The sequence below is a fragment of the Dipodomys spectabilis genome, unplaced genomic scaffold (genome assembly GCF_019054845.1).
Source record: "Dipodomys spectabilis isolate Male_0828 unplaced genomic scaffold, ASM1905484v1 ptg000024l, whole genome shotgun sequence".
In the NCBI taxonomy this organism is placed as follows: Eukaryota; Metazoa; Chordata; class Mammalia; order Rodentia; family Heteromyidae; genus Dipodomys; species Dipodomys spectabilis.
In genome coordinates, this window is record NW_024870701.1 from 25726757 (window position 1) to 25745235 (window position 18479).

General features: G+C 47.8%; 1 protein-coding gene across 4 annotated transcripts in view; it reads left to right on the forward strand.

Annotated features, from left to right (window-relative positions):
• The window catches only part of Ctif (cap binding complex dependent translation initiation factor), a 230929-nt gene that overhangs the window by 121854 nt on the left and 90596 nt on the right, over nt 1-18479 (forward strand). The gene's annotated exons all lie outside the window — the stretch shown is intronic.

An 18479-nucleotide genomic window follows, 5' to 3' on the forward strand; every position in this document is an offset into this window, starting at 1 on the left:
GCTGATACCTGGGCCAGACATTCAAGGAGCTTATTGTCAGATCAAAGGGAGGAAATTAAGATACACAGAAAAACCCACACATAACATACTGCTTTGTATGCTCAAGTGTCCATTTATGTGTGTGGTATTTTTTCGTGCATGTGTTATATGCATGATTGCAGTGTGTGTTTATATACATATGTGAGTGTGTACTTGTTGTATATCTGTGTGCGTGTGTGTGTGTGTGTGTGTGTGAGAGAGAGAGAGAGCACAAAACAGGCCATGGGGCTGCAGAGAGATAAGGTTAGTGTGGCTGAGAGCCTTCTTAGAGACAGTGGCACTTGATCTGTATTCCAAGTGAGCTTGGCAGAGGGCAGGAAAGCTTGGCAAAGGCCCAGAGGTGGGACTGCTAATGTTGGTGCTCAGTGACAGTGCTCAGTGGGCAGGCTAGCCTGACTTTAGAGGACCCTTTCTGTGGCTCTGGAGAGAGAACAAGCAAAGAGGTGAGCCTCTAGCAGAGCCTGGAGCATTGGCCAGCAAAGATCCAGTACTGGTATACTGAGCTGTGGCTAACTTGTGCAGAGTTACAGGTGGCATGTCCACAGGAACTGGTCCCTAGAATGGACAGCTGGTACAAAGGCCAGAGGCTGCAGCCTGTGAAGGAGGCAGAAGAGGGCAGCTCCTGGGAGAGTCAGGAACAAGCGAGACCAGAGGCTGCAGTGGACTAGGAGTGGGAAGAGAAAAGTCAGGACATGAGGACAGAGTCTGGACAGACTTTATCTACAATGGGCCTGGGAGCGTGAGATTTTTGTCTTGGTTCCCAGATCCCTCTTAGGCTAGAATCTGTATGAGATTTCTCCCAATCAAAATAGATGATTAGAACTGGAGACATCCGGAGCACTGAGGTCTGGAAGGAGGGGTAGGTGCTCTGGGCTACCTCGGTTTTCCCGGGGAGTCCCGGCCATCAATACATCACGAAGCTAGTCAACATCCACAAATGTTTGTGGAGGGAAATACAAGGAGAGGGCCGGGCTGGTAGTGATCCCGGATGCCGTGGGAAGTAGAGGAGGTGGAAAGGGCACACCAGGGTGGTCTGGCGGTTAGGATGGCCCCATTCCTGGGAATGATTGCCACGAAGCATTTTCCCTTGCTTCTCCATGGCAGCGGCCGTCCTTTCCCGGAGTGCTATGAAAACCTGCAATTACTGAGCCGCCTCTGAGTGGGAGCGTCCAGACCTCCTCTTCTGTCTTCCAAGATATACTGAGTCAAGCCTGGGTCAATGCACAAAGCCAGCCCCTCTCCAACTCCACGGGGCTGTGGTTGGGATCATGGTGATTAGGAAGGTGAAGAGGGCTGGCTGGGTGCCTGCATCTCCCCAGCCTCAGAAGGCAGACATCCTTCTGCGCATGGCATATTTTGGGGCCACTCAGAAGGTACCACAAATGTCATAGGGGTTCAAGATTCCCTTCTCTGTCCAGCTGCACTGAGAGGAAGCCTGAGCTGTGGATAGATCTTGAAGGAGGCCTCTGAGCAGGCCTGTGCCGTGGGCTGAGTGGAAAGCTCCACCCCAATGCCACTTCAGGATAGCTCAGTCCTGTTCTTTCCTTCCACTGGGTTTCCTTTTGGGCATATTATTTCCTGGCTTCTTGCCTTTGCATGTCTGGGTTGTCATGGGGGCATGGAGGGAGGAAGAGAAACAGAAAGAACTGGGCTCTAAAATTTCCGCAGTGGAAGGAAGAATGAAAGCAACTCTAGGGTCAGGAACTTTCTGGACCTGCCCCTCTGGGGCTGATGAGCTGCCCCCCACCCTCCAGGCCCTAGAACCCCCTGGGCCTAAGAGAAGTTAACAGTCAAGAAAAGTGAAAGGATGTCCTGTCAGGGCCAACCAAGTGTTAGGGGACTGGCCTTCTTGTCCCGAGGGAGCTCAGCTCTGGGGATCTGGCTTCCAGAGGGCTTCCCCCAGCCAAAACTGAGGTCTTATTTTACCCTACCCATCAGTATCCAGAGCTCTCCAAAAGCTTGGCCCCATCTAATTTTGCAGTATCCCCACCCCACACACATACATACTCACATCTCGCTAGCTATACACTTGGGTTCTTGACCAGCTAGCCCATTCACCCCTCTGACCAGGATCATCCTTTTCCTGCTTCTAGACCACACTTTCTCCCTCACAGAGAAGGCTTCGCCCCTGGTCTGACCCTGGCTCCCACTCTTGGTGGAGTAACCGTTCCCCAGTTCACTCGTGGTAGCTTTTTGCCTGGATGACTGCCATCAGTCAGGGCATCTTGGCTATGCCGGTCCTTGCCATTGACCTGCCTGGATTGTCACCCTTCTCATTCCTTTGCATTCCCCAGAGCACAGAAGCATTTTCTGGTTTTGGAAGAAGTAGCTACCACTCCCTGTACCTCTCTCCCCACTGTGGTTAGCTGAATAGAAGCCTAGACAGCCAAAACCAGACCATTAAAAAACTTACTGATGGGTTGTAGATTATTACAGGGTTATAGTTGTAATATTTCTCTAGCCCCCACCTCAATGCATGTCCAGGAATGTAGCATCATGAGGAAGCATATGGGCTCTCCCAGCTGCCTATCTCCTAGCTGGGTGATCTAGGGCAGCTTGCTTAAGCTCTCTGTCCCTATTACCAACTATGAAATGAGGATAGTAATGTTACTCTTCACCCTAAAGACTGATGATGAATGAGTTAGTTCATTTGTGTTCTTGTGGTCATAGAGCTAGACAAGTGTTATCCATTGTCCAGGAGTATGTTCTTGTTACCATCAGAAAGGAGTCTGGGGCTAAGAGGTATGTCTTCACTCACAGCACAGGTTGGAGGGGAGCAGCAGTCTTCCTCTTGACCGGCATCCTGTGTTAATTTTCCCTCTCCTCCCAGAGCATTCCCTCAGAATGGGGGTCTCAGTGGATCTGAAGACCCACCAGATACTTGAGATTAGATCCACCAGACCCAACCTTATCTGTATGTCCTGCCTCTAATAGCTATCAGCCATGACCTTCCCCTCCTGACTAGGCTAGAGTTAGAGACCTGCCTTAGTTTCCCCCAGGCAATAATGGGCCAGCTAGGCTGGACTGAGAAACTCTCTTCTCTGCAGTCCCTATCACCCAAGATCCCTCAGTCAGGGACACACTCAGCCCAGCAAGGGGTACACAGGGCCCTTTCCAGGGAATAGCCAGTAATGGCTGCCAAGTCCCAGGGCCCCTGAGGTTCAACTCACAGGCTCCTTGTTGGCCCCTGCTAAGCACCTCTTCCCAAGGTTCAGCACCCACTGCAAGAACCTGAAGGCCCATTTCCAGTCCAGGCCATCCCTGACTGAGCAATTCAGGCAGCAGAGTGTGCCTCGGTCCCTGCCCACCTGCCAAATGATCTATGGGTATAAGCCATCCACACTGGTACCCCGTAGTACCAGTGGATGGCCAAGACAGTTCCCAGAAGGAGCAGACACCCAAGTCTTAAGACTCCCGGAGGTGATGGGAGACTGGAAAGCTTAGGAGCACCAATGCCTGTACCCCACTCACCCCTACCCATAAAGCTGCAGACTGAGGTCACCTGGAGGAAGCGGAGCCTGACACCAGAGCCAGGGAACTCAAAGAAGGTGCCTGCTGAGCTCAGGCTTCCAGTTCACATAGAGGAAGGACAGGATGGGGGGCCTGGTACCCAGGGTCTATAGCAGAAGCTAAGGCAGGAATAACTTAGTCCCTTCTTCATGTATGGGAAAACTGAGGAAAGACCAAGAAAAGACCTGCAGGGTCCAGAATCAATTCCAAATGGATCAAAGACCTCGGAGTCAAAGCAGACACCCAGAAAACATTACAGGATGGAATAAGAGAAGCCCTAGCTCTCCTTGGAACAGGCTGAAATTTTCTTAATAGAGACCCAGAAACACAACAGATCAAAGAAAAGTTGGACAAATGGGATTGCATGAAGCTGCAGAGCTTCTTCGTGGCAAAGGACATAGCCAGCAAGATCAATAGAAAGCCCACGACAGATTGGGAGAAGATCTTCACTAGCCATACAATGGACAATAGCCTCATATCTAAAATATATCTGGAACTCAAAAAATTAAATCCCCCAACAACAAATCCTCAAAGAAACAACTGCCCAATAAATAAGTGGGCTAAAGACTTAAAGAGAAACTTCTCTGAAGTAGAAATAAGAATGGCTAATAGACATATGAAGAAATACTCAACCTCTCTAACCATAAAAGAAATGCAAATAAAAACAACATTGAGATACCACCTCACCCCAGTTACAATGACTATAATCAAGAACTCTAATAACAACAGATGCTGGAGGGGATGTGGACAGAAGGGAACCCTACTGCATTGTTGGTGGGAGTGTAAATTTATTCAACCACTTTGGAAAGTAGTATGGAGGTTCCTCAAAAGACTCCACATAGAGCTCCCCTATGACCCAGCAATCTCACTTTGGGGCCTTTACCTGAATGATCACAAAGAAGACCATACTAAAGCTACCAGCACAACTATGTTTATTGCAGCATTATTTACCGTGGATAAGATATGGAACCAGCCCAGATGCCCCTCAGTAGATGAATGGATCAAGCAAATGTATATATATACAACAGAATTCTATGCCTCCATCAGAAAGAATGACACTGCCCCAGTTGTTAGGAAATGGAAAGACTTGGAAAAAAAATATAGTAAGTGAATTAAGCCAGGCAAAAGAAACATAGGTCCCATGGTTCCCCTTATTTGCAATAACTAGTATATGTCTGAGAGAAGCAGAAAAGGTCAGATAAGGTGATGTTAAGCGAAATGAGCCCCAAGATAAGGACACAAGTGGTTTTTTCTTTCTTGCTATTGTTTCTAATGTATTTATAAAGTACCACATGATTTTTTTTGTTGCTTTGTATGTTCCTGCCCCACGGTATAACCCCTGTTTTCACTGTATTTGATGTTGGTATAATTTGGGGAGCGGAATGGAAAAACAAATTGTTTAAATAAGGATACAGGTGGACCCATTGCAACAATGAGATGTACAAGACATTATGTAACGAACTTTACAACTTAGGTGGGGAAGGGGGGAGTGTAGCTGTGAAGGTAGGAGAGACAGGATGGTAGGGGAAACACAAAGGAGGAGGCAACAATGCTTGATAAGAAATGTACTCATTACCTTGCTCATATGATTGTAACCCCTCTGTACAGTATTTTCACAATAAAAAACTTATTTTTAAAAAATGATCATAAAAGGAAGGAAAAAAGAAAAGAAAAGAAAAGAGAAGGCCTGCAAGGTATATGTGTGAGGGAAGTGACAGGCCTAGAAGTTGGACCCAGGCCTGGTCAGCTCCAGAGCTGGCTCTTGCTCTGTGCCTGGGCTCTTTTATCACTTTGCAGCAGCCCAGCCTGAGCTCTGCCATGGATTGCTGGGGGAGGATTGGGCCTGAGGGAGGCCAAGCACCCTGCTGTGACTCAGGCCTTGGCCAGCAGACCACTCCACAGCCCCAGGAGCCAGCCACTCTGCCGCGCTCCACAGCTTTTCAGTTGTTTTCATTCTTACTCAAATATTTAATTTTTACCCATACAGGACATCTGTTCAAAGGCGGAAACATTGAAGATGACTGATATTAAAAAAAACTGGTTTGAAGCCAGGCTCTGGTGGCTCACACCTGTAATCCTAGCTACTCAGGAGGCTGAGATCTGGAGATTGGTTCAAAGCCAGCTAGGGCAGGAAAGTTCATGAGACTCTTGTCTCCAATTAACCACCAGAAAACTGGAAGTGATGCTTTGGCTTAATGTGGTAGACCTCCAGTCTTGAGCAAAAATTGCTCAGGGAGCCAGGCACCAGTGGCTCACACCTGTAATCCTAGCTACTCAGGAGGCTGAGATCTGAGGATTGAGGTTCAAAGCCAGCCCGGGCAGGAAAGTCCATGAGACTCTTATCTCCAATAAACCACTAGAAAACTGGAAGTGGCGCTGTGGCTCAAGTGGTAGAGCACGCCCAGGCCCACAGCTCAAGCCCCATGACTCACACAAACAAAAACTGGTTTGAGCTAAGCACTGTTGGCTCATGCCTGTAATCCTCCTCCGGAGGCTGAAATCTGAGGATCATGGTTTGAAGCAGCCTGGGCAGGAAAGTTCATGAATCTCTCATCTCCAGAAAAGCCAAACTTGGAGCTGTGGTTTAAGTGGTAGAAAACTATCCTTGAGGAGGGGTGGGGGGAAAGTTTAGGGACAGTGTCCAGGCCCGGAGTTCAAGCCCCAAGACCAGTACACACACACACACACACACACACACACATACACTCTCTCTCTCTCTCTCTCTCTCTCTCTATCTATCTATCTCTCTGTCTGTCTCTCTGTCTCTGTCTCTGTCTCTGTCTCCCTCTCTCTCTCTCTCTCTCTCTTTCTCTCATTTGAGTTAGGTACCAGTGGTTCATGCCTGTAATCTTAGTTACTCAAAAGGCTGTGATCTAAGGATTATGGTTCAAAGACAGCCTAGGCAGGAAAGTCCATGAGACTCTTATCTCCAATTAGCCGTCAAAAAGCAAAAGAAAGGGGAACTGTGGTTCAAGTGATCGAGTGCTAGCCTTGACCACAAAAGCTGAAGGACAACATGTAAGCCCTGAGTTCAAACCCCAGGACCAATCAGCACACACATGCACAAAAGTCTAGTTTATGAGGCACACAGATGGGGTCATAACTCTCCCCATTTGCATCCATGTACCATCCAGGAAGTGCAGCTCAAGAATGAAGGTGGCATGGATACTCTGTCAGTGGGGGTCAAAGCCCCCTTGCTCCCATCATGCTGTTCAAGCTCCCCCAAAACTCCTGGTTCCAACCTTTAGAAGCAAAGCAAGAATCCCACAAAAATGCAACCATTGATTTTTAAACAAAAATAATGTAAAAATATAAGAATTCCAAACAACAGTTCATGAAATCAGAAATGCTTCTGTTGCTTCTTAGACCTTTTATAGCCAAACTTTTCCCACAGTTTAGCATGTATGTGGTGCCAAAGCCACAGTGCATTGGTGATATGTGGCTTTGAATTTTCTGGTAGAAAATCGTGATTTTTTTGCTTTCGATTTAATTTATACTAAATGAGGGAGAAGGTATCTCTGGCTAATTAGAGAAAGTTCTATTTGACCTCTGTCCACAAATGTTGTTAAAAATTGTGTTGAACATGAACTTGGGGTTTCTCTGGCATTTCCTTGCGGTCAGGCTCAGGTTGTGTGTCCTTACTGCTTTGAGTCAGGAGGTAAGCACTGACCTTTGACCCCCTTGACTGGTGAGGTAAACTTTGATCACCTGGTAAGATTGAGTTTCTCCTTTGTGATTTTTCTTTTAAATCTCTGAGGGGGCTGGGAAGGTTGTTCAGTGGCAGAGTGCTTGCCTTCCATGCATGAGGCCCTGGGTTTGATTCCTCAGCAACCACATAAGCAGAAAAAGCTGGAAGTGGTGCTGTGGCTAGCCTTGAGTGGAAGAGCTGAGGGACAGCGCCCAGGCCCAGAGTTCAGGCCCCACGACCAACAAAAAAAAACAAAAACAAAAAAACCCCTCTGAGGTGGGGGTTGGGAGAGACTCGTGAAACTATGTATGCCAGCATTTTGGCCTCCCTCCAGCGTTACCCTGCGGCCTCTGTGAAAGATTCCTGCCTGAATCAATTATTCATATGTTGGCTGTCAAATGATTTTTCCCATTCCATCATTTCTCCTAAATTGCCTTCTGCCATAAGAAGGAGTATGGCTGATTTTAAAGTCATGACTCCAAGCCCTGGGACTCCAGAATCTGGGACCGGGAGAAAGTCTTGTTTGAATGACTTGAAACACATACTCTAACTCTAAAGCCTGGCTGAGCACATGTTCCAAGTGAAAGTTATAGCACCCTATCCCATCTGTTCTAGAAGATTCTGATCTGAGAAACAATCTTCCTGGGAAGCATATCCCAAGATGGCGGAGCTGAGGTTAGGGCTGGGGCTGGGCATGAGGCTCCTGAGGATCCTCGTCCAGGGAAACTTCTGGCCATGGACTCATCAGTTCCATCAGCCCTGGCTGAAAAATGTGGCCCAAGGGAGCCCCTGCTCTAGCCAAGTCCATTTCACATTTCCTCTCCTTCCCAGGGTGGAACAAACAGCCCACCTGGGACCAGCAAACCTGTCAGTAATGAAATGTGAGAAGAGTCTGTCCCTGGAGAGCAGGAGCTTGCTCCACAACCCACAAAGCCCACCCAGCTCCTTGGATGTTTGGACTCCTCTGCTCTCCTGCCATCTTTGCTTGGCCCAAGGATCTTTCCCACAGTCTCCTTAGGACCAGCCAAGAAGGTCTGGCTATTCCCCATGGCTGGCCCAGGACCCAGCCATATGTGGGCAAGGTGCATCTCAGAGCCTGTGGTACAGCTCCCTTGGGCATAGCCCTGACCCTGGCCTGCTCTCCAAGATCCCGACCTCCCCTCATGAACATGCTTTGTTTGTGGGAGTCCCTCATACTTGGGACCCCAGGGTCACAGCTTGCTTCTATGATCAAATATTCTCACAGATTCTAAAAGTTGAGTCTTTTCTTTCCTCTCCCAAAATGTGCACATCTGTGGTAAGTAGCGATTGGTAACAGGAGTGGCAGGCACACAGGCAGGCAGGCAGGTGAAGCTCTTGGGCTGCACTCCATCTCTGGCTCCTGCAGTAGATAGGAGGAGAAAGGCTTGAGGAGACAGGAGCCCTTAGCCAGGATGGTAGGTCAAGATCTGGCAAAATAATGGTCAGGGCCACATCCCATGCTAGGTTGAGGAGAGACCTCTATATGACCACGGCCTTTCCATCCACACACACAGACTTGGAGCATCGCACAGTGGCCCCAGACACTAAATTTTGCCTTGTGCTATTGCTTGGGCTTTTTCAACAAGGTATCAAGCTTGCTGTTATTATTTAAGATCAGTGAGGGAAAGGCGGCCACCTTGCAGCTGCCTGAGCCCTTGCACATACAGACTTCTTAGAGTCTGATCATCTGAGTTCAGAGTTGCAAAGAACAAATAAAAGCAGTGTGTAGTTTTACCCCAATTTCAGGAGAGGTAACACCTTCGTTATTACTTATTCTTCAGATCAAATGTGCCCTTATATGAATAAGGAATTAATTGTAACTTGAGGGAGGAGCTTGCCACACACTATTGAGCCTCTCTTAATTGCTCCATCCCCTCTCATCAGCAAATTCGCTATCATGTTGGGAAACTTGGGGAGCCTTTCGCCAGGAAGAACAGAGTTGTGTGGGGTTAGGACTAACGGGGGTGGGTAAGAACACATGCCCTAGTGGAGGGGCAGGTTCCTGGTCCCAAAGAAGCTATGGGGGCCACATTAGAGTCCTGAAGTTCATTGTCCAATTTTCCGCTCAGACCTTCAAGTAAACCTCTCAGGTCAGAACATCTGGGAGAAAAGGAATCCGCTTATTCCGATGGCTTTGCTTTCCCCAGTTGGCCCTAATGAGTGGTAGTCTCCGCCCCCACCATTGGCTCCCAAGTAATAGGGAAAGGGGCCTTTCTTCCAGTCCCAGGAGGGACTGTGGCAAATGAAAGTACAGCTCAGCACATCCAATTATTATATATTTATTGTATAGCCAGGAGAAAGTCTTCTTGCAAGAGTACTGGTGGTCAGGTACACAAGGTAAAAAGCAAGTGATTGGGAGTTCAAACCCAGGTTCTGTCTCTGCTAGCCTCTCAGAAGAAAGAAGATGCCCCCCAGGGTTTCTGTGAGGATTCGGTGGGAACGCATGCCCCCAGCAGAAGGGAACCACCCTGGGTCCTCCTCAAGTCTGAGTACAGTCTCTCCCTTCCTCCATGGGAGACTAGTTCCTAGATCCCCCCTGGATTCCTGAACCCACAGATAGTACTGAATGCTACATATACTGTGTGTTTTCTGTGATAATGTTTAAGTTATAAATTAGTCACGGGAAGAGATTAACAACAGCGTCTCATGGTAAGCTAGGACAAGTGTAAGAGGCTGCGGTGAGCCTGGCATGAGCATGGCCTATGTGTATAATCTTAGCTGCTCAGAAGGCTGAGATCTGAGGATCATGGTTCAGAGCCAACTGGGACAGGAAAGCCCATGAGACTCTGATCTCTAATTAACCACCAAGAGCTCCAAGTGGAGCTGTGCCCAAATGGTAGAGCCCTGAGTTCCAGCCCCAGTACTAGCACAAAAACGCTTGATAGATTATGTGTGATCTCTCTCAAGGTGTCTGACTGGATGCCGTCCCCTTCTCATGCTGGTATGGGTTGAAGTAATATCCAACACCCTCCCTATTGTGGACTCAGCCTTACAATGAGGCACAATAGGAAAAGTAGCACAAACTTCACTTTCTTCTTCACAGATTTCTCAGCTTTGTTTTTACTATGGATCTTAATGCCCTCAACATACAGGTATTTTGTTTCTTTCCCTATTAAATCAAGAATGTTGCCAGATGCTAGTGGCTTCTAGCTACTCAGGAGACTGAGATCATTGGATCACAGTTTGTAGCCAGCCAAGGCAGAAGTCCTTGTGAGACTCTTATCTCCAATTAACCACCCAAAAACAAGAGGTGGAGTTGTAGCTCAACTAGTAGAGCACTAGCCTTGAACACAAAGAGGCTCAGGGACAGCCTCAGGCCCTGAGTTCAATCCCCACAACTGACCAAAAAAAAAAAAAAAGAATGTTCGCCTTTTTCACTTAAAAGAAGCACTATATGGCTTCTCTTTGGCATGGCCAAATTGCCAGCATTTGCACAGCACTCCTGTGCTTTGTGACCATTATTAAGCATAAATATGGGTCACTTAAGCAGAAGCACTGAGATATCTTAACAGTCAATCTGGTAACGTAGACAGCTAACGGGGAGGTAGCATATACAGTGTGGATAGGGTGATTCATGTCCTGAGTGGCACAAACACAGGACCTGGGCCCCAGATTTCATCACCTCACTCAGAACATCATACAGTTTAAACGTGTGAGTTGTTAATTTCTGAGATTTTTCCATTTTGTATTTCCAGACCATGGTTGGCATGGGTAACTAGAACTGCAAAACCTGACACCCCAGACAAGATGGAGACTCGGGGTGACTGAGTTATAGTTACAAATCTAATATCCTTGCCACACACTATGTTGGCCAATGCTTCCATCCATTTCCATTTTCCTCCAGCCCTGAGAGAGGGAATGCAAGAAGGATGCCCAGGAGGGAGGGCATGCAGCATGGGGGCAAGAGGCAGGAGCCCACTCTTGGGAAGACTGGAATGAGGGACTGAGGCTAGAAGCCATCTCATGACAACAGAAAGGCAACACAGCTTCCTTCAAATCACCCAGCTAGACAGGGGCAAAACCAAAGTGTGAACTCAGGAGTTTCTGACTCCCCAGTTGTCAGTGCCTCATGCTCCCTCCCTGCTGAGGCTCCATGGTGGCCACTGAGATCCAAGAGGTTTTCCTGGAAGAGGTGCCATGTGCAATGTGGGAAGGTTAGGAATGAGACAACTTAAGAGCTCACTGTTGGTCAGGGGATGAGACTGCTCCAGTGACAGACAGCTCATACAGTCCCTTGGAGACAGTGGGATTAAAACAATGAAGAGGTGAGATCCTGGGGATAGGGCATGTGGAGTCAGAAGCTCATGGAGGAAGCAAAAGAGCAGAGAGCCAGCTTCATCCCAGGACTAGGCTGCTAAGGCAACGTATAGCTTAGGGCCCAGAACTAGAACAGAAATCAGACACGGCAGGCAGCTTCTGTTCTTCACCTGGACCCTGTGCACAAGAGCTATGCTATATCGCTTGGAAAGCCCACCATGATGCTGTTCATATATCATGTTTACCAACTCTTTGGAAGTTCACAAGAACCCTGAGAGCTAGACTTCCTATTGGCTCCTATTCTTTGATAAGGAAGCAGGGAGGTTAAGAAACATACCCAAAGTTATACAGCTTAGAATCGCAATGTTAGGATTTGAACTCTGAGGCCTTGGCTCCAAAGTCTGTACCACACCAACTACATAGCTGTCCTGATCTGCCAGCAGGCTGCAGTGAGGGTCCACAGGCTGGACCTAGGAGACAGCAAGGCTTGGCTAGGCTGACCGGAAGGGCGAGGGCCTTTCCTTGGACCCAGTCCACCAGGTTCACGTGGAGCCTGACAGCTCCCGAGGGCAGCCGCGTGCTCTTCCCATGACATCACGCAGCCTTAGAACTCGCAGGCCAAGGATTCTTGGAATGCCTGATTCACTCTGGAACAAAAATACTACTTCATATTTATAACCGAAAGCCTTTGTTCCCCAAGGCTTTCCCGGGCTTTATTTCATTGTAAACTCAGCCCAGCCGTATGTTGCAAGCAGGAATTAGAGAGAAATGGGACCCCACCCCTAAGAAGCTTAGCACCCACCCAGAATGGGGATGGAGTGAGGATCAGTACCCCTGTTCCACAACTGGGAATTCTGAGACACCAGGAGGAAGCTGGGTGTTTGCCAAAGACAACCAGAAAATTGGTGAGGGAGAAGGGAGGGAGGGATGGAAGGAGAGAGGGAAGGGGAGAGACAAAATCCTTGGGTTTCCAGAAGGGTTGAGAAAAAGGAATGAGGAACCATGGCCCACAGGAGTATCCCTCAGAAAGCCACTCTCCCTTGGCATCTGTGTTGCCAGATAAGGGGGACAGCGACAAGACCAACTGGGGCCTCTCCCCAAAAGTAGCAATGAAACAGCATGGTCACCCCAAAATTCAGCCTCCCCAGCCCATCCCCTCAGCCTCCGCCACAGGCAGGGGCAGATATGTATGGTGGGAAAGGATTGTTACCAACACAGATGGAACCCAAGGGCCACATGTGGCTTCTGTGGTTTTCCCCAGACACAGTGGAGCCAAGCTGGAAGGCAGCTTTCTCTACCCCATCCAGAGCCTTCCCAGCCCTCCCCCTCGCCCCAGACCCTCAGTCCCAGGTGGGTCTGGATCAGCCTTATGGCTATGCTTCAGCCTGTCTAGCCCATACATTTGCATGCTAGGCTGCCACAGAACAACCCTCCCCCCTCCCCTGTGACTTGGGTTTAGAGGTTCAGCATGTGACTGACCCAAGCCTTAGGACCCTGGAACAGACCTTGGAAGCTTGAAGCAGGAAAGCTCGGTGGTTGAGGGCACATGTTCAGGGCCAAAGTTCAAACCTGGCCTCCGCCACTTGCAAATTGTATAGCCTCAGGAAAGATCCTTGCTCCATCCGTGGCTTAGTGACCTCTGTAAAATGGGTAAATGATGGCATATCTCTCCCTTAATTTTAAATGATAGCCTTTCCCAGCATGCTGTGCACACTGCATACATGTTTGCTCTTTTTATTTCTGGTACTTCGCATCCCTGTGATGTCTGGGTAGGGCTGGCTAGGTGTTCGTTCAAACCTGTGCACAGGTACAGGGCCATGTGCTCAGGAGGGCCTGCCTTTGGCTTAATGCTCTATGAGGTGTTGTAAAACTGTCAGGTAATCCTCAGTCAGCTCTGAGACAAGGACTGAAATGGGAACACAGTTACAGAGCAGTGAAATTGCCCAGGCCAGCTGAGCCAGGCTCTGAGTGGGCTACTGTCTTCCCAGCAAACCTGGAAAGCCATATCTTTCTGCGGGTTCTATCATCTAACTGTGCCCTAAATGCATAGTAGGTGCACAATTTATGTGGGCCACTCTAATCCCTTTCCCAGGACAAGAGGAAAAAACATCAGTTGTCTTCTCAAGAGAAAAAATAGCTCCCCAATACTTTTCCCTTTCATTCTGCAAGTGGGGCTCGTGACCTTCATTGCTAGACGTTGTGTAATGGCACTGGGCTTAGCCTCATCTAGCTACAGCCAGGTAGCTTGAACACTGCCGCTGAGCTCCGTCTCAGCCTCGCTTTGTCCCAAGAGCCTGGTGAGAAGGGAAGGAGGGAGCTAGGGCAGGGTCCATGGAGAGTCAGGAGGGGATGCGCCCACTCTAGTCACCACGCTTCCTGAGAGCAGCAAACATGATCCCATGCATAGCTTTCAAACCACTTGCCCTAGGAATTTTGCTTTCAGAAATTTTTAAGCAGACCTACAAATTATGTGGTAAAGTGTCCGCCATGGAGAGAACCATAATAAGCCAGGGGCCCCTGGAATATCTACTTGGGAACGATTATGAAATACAAAGCGAACAGAGAGACGTTTGTCTCCAGTTGGACCACTGTTAAAACCATTTAAAACAAAAAAACAAAACTTGAACTTCTCCCGACACCCACCTCCCAAAATGCCACCATGGTGTTCCGAGAACTTTGTTTTTTGTTTTGTTTTGTTTTGTTAATAACAGAAAGCAGTCTTAGAATAAAACAAGACATCTGATTTTAGAATTCAAAGAAAAAAGAAAAAACAAATTGAACAGTAGAAAAAGCATAATCTGGTCATCTCCAACTCCTTCTCCCTTTAAAAAAAAAAAAAAAAGAAGAAGAAGTCATGCTCCAGTGGCTCACACCTGTAATCCTAGCTAATAAGGAGGCTGAGATATGAGGATCATGGTTCAAAGCCAGCCTGAGCAGGAAAGTCTATAAGACTCAACTCCAATAAACTACTCAGAGAAAGCTGAAAGTGGCACTGTGGCTCAAGTGGTGGAATGCTAGCCTTGAGCAAAAAGAAGCCCAGGGACAGAACCCAGGACGAGTTCAAGCTTTGGTTGGGGAAGGGGGTAAGCATTCTTGTCTTAATGACAGATGCTACCAGGAGCCCAAGTGAGACATTGTGTCCTAAGCCATCCTCCCATCCTCTCATCCCCTCATTCTCATATCCCCTCACCCCCTCATTCTCTTACTGATTGGAGACGCCCAGAGTGAAAGCCAAAGCTGAACCTGCAGAGAGGTAGACATTTGTCCTTTGTGCTGACAGTGCTGAATGTCTAAGCTGGGTGTCCCAAAGCTAGGCCACATGTCCATGTGTCTATAGCCTCCTCATTTACCCAGTGGCTGGTAGCAGAAGCAGCTTAGCTGGACCCAGCCAAACCCAAACCCACAGGTCCCGTGGGGAGCAGCCAGCTGGCCCCTGGTAAAGGTATTGACAAAACCCAGTGCCAGCAAACACAGAAGAGAGAGAGGCACTGGTTTGGACCAGCTCAAGCAGCCACTGCTTGCAAATATTTATGAATGGCCAGAGCAGAGAAGCATGGGTCTCCTTTGGTGAGGAACAAGACCAGGACAAAGTCTGTGCAATGGTTCCAGCAACACTCTTGGCTCCTTCCGAGGAGTTGGTCCTCTTGTGGTTGCCACCAAAGATGTCTCTGGTAAACCATCCCTGCTCTCCAGAGAGGCTAGATCACTAGGTGAATAGGAGGCATGCAGAGGTGGCTTCTGGGTTTGTCATGTATGGATAGGTTTGGCTTATGCCAGGAGCCACAATTGGCTAATCTGTAAAATGGGGAGAAAGAAAGCTCAATGGTACAAAGCTTGCCTAGCATGCACAAGGTCCTGAGTTCCATGCTAACCTGCAAAATAATCTCCAAGTGAGAAGAAAGACAATGGCTTGCCTACACACAGAGGCTGGGCCCATCAATCAGTTGCCCCAAGAACTGTTGCAAACCCTTCTAGAGGGAGAAGAAGATGGAAACTTAGTGTCCTGGGCTCTTCCCTGGTCTCCGAGAGTCACAGCAGAGCCTATCTGCCAGTCAGCTCCATAGCAAGCAACTCCAACTGTCTTGTCTTCCCAGTCAGGGAGCGTGGTGGTAGGGAAGGGGGGCGGGGGGCGGGGCTGGGGGATTCTGAATGGTGGGCTTCTTGGCCCTCTTTAAACCTACAGGGGAAAAAAAAAAGACACATGTTAAGTGCTGCAAACCAGCAAATCATCAGTCATTGTCAGGCTGCTGGCCCCAAAGTCTTTAGAAATAAAAAAGAGAAATAGGATTCCACATCCTTCAAGTGTCCGGGGATGATCAGCAGAAGCTCTGCACACACTGCTTGCTGATTTCTTCCTGGAGCCCTTAACCACCAGCCATGTAAAAATGACTTCCTTCCTCCTCCTCTGGACAGACGTTGTTTGTCCCCTTGGGGGCCAGGAAGGGGGCAGCTACTGGGTGGAGAAAGAGAAATCCCTGAAATGGTTGAGTGGGAAATGCTAGGAAGGGCCTGATCAGCCCTCCTTGAGGGACATTTCTTGAGCCATAGCTACAGACACCATACAAATTCTAAATAAGGATGACCAGAGTTGTGAGAAGCCCAACATTATCTGCCAGGGAATTTCCAAAGTTCCTCTCTAGGATAAATAATAATAATAACCCACATTCAAAGAGCAAAGAAAATGGAAGGAAAAGGGGCCACTTAGTTGAAAGTCATTGAAAAACTAAGGAAGAAGAAATGACAGAAGTCACAGGAATGGGGGGGGGGGGGCGCCGCAGGCAGGGGGCTGTTGTTGAACATTAGAGTTTTGTTGTTTTCATTTGTTGTTATTGTTATACTATGGATTGAACCCTGGGCCTCACACATAGGCAAGCAGGCTACTATTTGAGCCATACCTCCAACCTTTTTGTTTGTATTTTGGTATTGAGATAGGCTTTTATTAGCTTTACCTAGTCTGGCCTTGATCCTCCTGCCTCCTCTTGAATAGTTGTGGTTACAGGCATGCGCTATCATGCTGAGCTTTTGAGAGGAGATAGGTTGGAGGGTTTTCCTAGTGCTGGGGATTGAACCCAGAGTCCTGTGCATGCTAGGTAAGTACTCTGTTACTGAAACATGCTCCCTGCCCTTAACCTTCCTCATCTTTCTTCCACTCTCCCAGGCTGGATTGGTTTATGCTTCTCAGAACGAGACCCCAAAGCCTTCAGGGCCAACTTAGGCATTTGAATGTAGCTCTGGGCCTTCTGGAGAGCAATTGGTTATAAAATTGCTGAGATAAACGTGATTCAATGTCCCACACAGCCAATAAGGCCAAACCCTCCACTGGTACCAATGATCATCATTCCAATCTTGATGTCACACATTGGAGAATAAGACTGAACATATGGAACAACAGGGGAGTGGTATAGGGTAGGGCTGCCTTGTCCACCAGAGAGTAAGAACAGCATTGTCTTTGTTCAGCAATGTCACTCAGAACCCAGCAAGATGATGCACAGCTCACATTTGTTCCTTCTGCTGTCCTCTGCTTAGAAAGAGTTATATGTACCAGGCACAGGTGGCTCACGCCTGTAATCCTAGATACTCAGGAGGCTGAGATCTTAGGATCACAGCTCAAAGCCAGCCCAGGCAGATAAGTCCATGAGACTCATCTCCAATTAACTACCAGAAAACCAGAAGTGGTGCTGTGGCTTAAGTGGTAGAGTACTTGCCTTGAGCTAAAGAGCTGAAAGACAGAACCTAGGCCCAGAGGTCAAGCCCCATGATGAAAGAAAGAAAGAGAAAGAGAGAGAGGGAGAAAGAAAGAAAGAAAAGAAAGAAAAGAAGGAAAGAAAGGTAGGTCTGTGGAATAATTGAAGAACCCATCTTTGCCCAAAGCCACCATATTAAATATTACTTGGTATTCATTTGCAGGGGCTACCATAATAAAGTGCCACCAACCACCAAAGGACATATTTCCTCACAGCTCTGGAGAAGAGAAATCTGAGATCAACATCCAGGTATAGGCAGGGAGCTGGGCACTGGTGGCTTACACCTATAATCCTAGCCACTCAGGAGACTAAGATCTGAGGATGGAGATTTGAAGCCAGCCACGGTCAGGAAAGTCTTATGTGACTCTTACCTCCAATTAACCACCAGAAAACTGGTAGCAGAGCTGTGGCTTAAAGTGGTAGAGCTCTAACCTTGAGCAAAAGAGATCAAGAACAGTACCCAGGCCCTTAGTTCAAACCTTAAAACCAACAACCAAAAGTAAAAAAGGAAGCTCAATATTTAGCTAAAAACAAGCATACCAATGTTACCAAGGAGGCATGGGAGAAGCTGGTTCTCCCAGGATGCACCAGTGACTCACTTCCTCTTCTCTATAGAAAGGCTTAGTAAGCCCTCTACATCAAAAGCAAGAGCATGTCTTCCTCTCCCAGGACCCCAGAATATTACAAGGATGTTCTCTGAAGACAGGAACCTTCCAGAGCTCCTCTGAACAAGTTGCCCCACAGCAGGGACCTGTGAGGGCTGAAGGGCCTGGTCTGCGCTTGCTCAGTGCGTCTGTCATTCAACATAGTTTCTTGAACATTGAAGATACCCAACACTTGGCTCAGTGCCACATAGCTATGCAGACTTTATATTTCCCAAACAAGAACATTTCTTTAAAAGAAGCACAAGTAAGACTCACAACTATCTAGCTAAAGGAAATCTGACAAAAACAGATCAAAGGTTTTCAGGTGTCACTGGTGAATGAACCATAGGAATGTTAGAAAATAAACACTAGAACCTCAATGTAATTATGACATACTTAAGTGAAATTACTAAAATATTACTTTGTAACTAAATAAACTGGCAGTGAAAAATGAACTGTACAACTTGTGGGTGGGGATAGGAGGGAAAAACTGGGAGAGAGCGAGAGAAGGAATAACATTATCCAAAAAGAAATGTATTCGTTACCTGACTTATGTAACTCTAACCCCTCTGTACA